A 2,203-nucleotide genomic window follows, 5' to 3' on the forward strand; every position below is an offset into this window, starting at 1 on the left:
CGGGGCCACCGCGCCGGCCTGTCCGCAGCACCTCGCCGTCACCGCGTCCCCTCCCTCCCTTCCTGGGCAGGGGCTCCCGGTTCTCTCGGAGGTAACCAGACCAAGCTGCCGGCCCTTTCGCCGGGGCAGCCAGGAGCGCACCTCGCCTGACCAGCCGGCGAAAGCCCCGGCTCGGCTCCGGTCCAGGTCCGAGTCCCGTCTGGAAGCCCCCGCCGCCGCAGCGGCTCAGCCAGCACCAGACCTCAGAAATCGAATCTCTTCTGTGGTCCCGATGGACAGGGTCGCTGGGATGCCCACATTCGTAGATCCCTGGTATCTAGGATTTCTCTCATAAAATAAAAAGACCTTCTAGGGTGGTTTCTATAGTCCGCTGCCACCTTTTTTCGTAGAAGTTGATGTGTGTTGCTATTTAGCTCAAACCTGTTTCAGCAGAAAAAAGGACTTTCCTTTTTCACACTATGAAAAGCCACCTCGCTAATTGCCCACACACTCTGTAAAGCTATATTAGGCATAGACAAGAAAACTTTCTCACACTGTGCATCAAGAAATATTTACTGGAGCTGAGAACAACATTTTAGTTTCCTAGTCAATATTTGTCATCAGGCAAGTGTTTGCATGTATTCCAGTCCTTTTGAAATAGGTGTCTCTATGAGTATGTACAATTGATACATCGGCATCTGCAGATTTTTTTTCCCCTGTTACAGAGCTACACTGATGTCGCTATTCTGATAAAGGGATGCTGAACTAGAGGTCTACACTTGAATGCAGTTAAGTGAAAATAGCCTTTAAATGGTAAAGAAGTTCAACCAGACAAATTTCTGAGAAAATTACAGAAGAGCCCTTGGCTAATCACTTGATCTACAGTGAGCTCTACTTCCATCTGATCAAATGGCAAATTTAAAATGTCCTTGTGATTGGACTTAAGGCGTATTTCTGCAAAAGATGGGTCAGAAATCAGACAGGTAATTAATTTTTTTCTCTGTCAAAATTCTAAAGATAAACGCAAAACTCACATCACAACTCGTTATTGAGGATTATTATTAATAGGTAATACTAGTACCTCTGTGAAATACTGGAAGAATAAACTGAACAGTAGCAGCAATTGCAGTATCTTCTAAAACTAGAAGGACAATTTCAAAATCCTTACCTAAATACTACTACAAAAAAAGAGTGTAACAAAATACCAACAACCAGAACTGTCAATATTATATACTTTTAACTCACCAGTATAAAGGACTTGCAGTTCTCTTTCTAATACCTTTCTAGTTTCTTCAGTTAGCAAATGTAGGTATTTCCAGAATTGTCAATACAGCCTCAAAACACCTGGATCAAAAATGAGATCTATGTGATCCTGCTGCATGCAGGACACACTGGAAGGCACTGAGATTTAATCCATGGCACGTCCCAGCTGCAGCAGTTTTAAGCTCACACAGAATAACTTGATTAGAGATCTGCTGAACTGAACTTTAGTTGCAGATGCCCATTTAGGAATTCTATATGCTCATAGATGCAGCTACTCCCAAAGGACTGGAATAAATGCAAACATTCAGTCAGAAGAAAGAAAAAGAAAGGAAAACAAAAGACCCTCTATGTTTCTTCAAATATATAATATCCCAGCAGCATACATATACATACAGATATATATATATATATAGCGTTCTTAGAAAAACTGCATGTGCTATAAATCAGGAGAGCCTGCTTTATGCTGCTTTAGCATAAGAATTTTCACATTGTATCTCTAGCAGTACATGAAGCACTTCAACCTTTTCTTTATTCTTCTGATCTTTCTTGGGTTTTCTGCTTGCAAATATTAATAAAGAAAAGTTATTAGTGTCACTCTGCAGTTGCCACCTGCTTTGCTCCCCATCCCTTAATACTGCAACAGAATCAATATGCCACTGAACTTGAGTACAAGGCATTGTCTCAGTCCCCCATACGTACTGGATTAAGATTTTTTTAAAGCATATGTTAGCTATTTGGTAGGGCTCATGTATCCTACCTTCCCTAGCTACACTACCAGCAGACCTTCTCAACTGCCAGAGGAACTTCTTTCTGCCTATCCAGGACAGCCAGATAATGGAGTCCTAAAGTTGCTTTCTGTCTCCAGGCTATAAAGAGAGAGTTTGAGCCTCTTTCCAAACACCCTCTTTGACATGTAGGTGTGCTGCTTTCTACTACTACTACTGCCAACATTATTATTATC

This window comes from Geospiza fortis, unplaced genomic scaffold (genome assembly GCF_000277835.1).
Source record: "Geospiza fortis unplaced genomic scaffold, GeoFor_1.0 scaffold41, whole genome shotgun sequence".
Classification (NCBI taxonomy): domain Eukaryota; kingdom Metazoa; phylum Chordata; class Aves; order Passeriformes; family Thraupidae; genus Geospiza; species Geospiza fortis.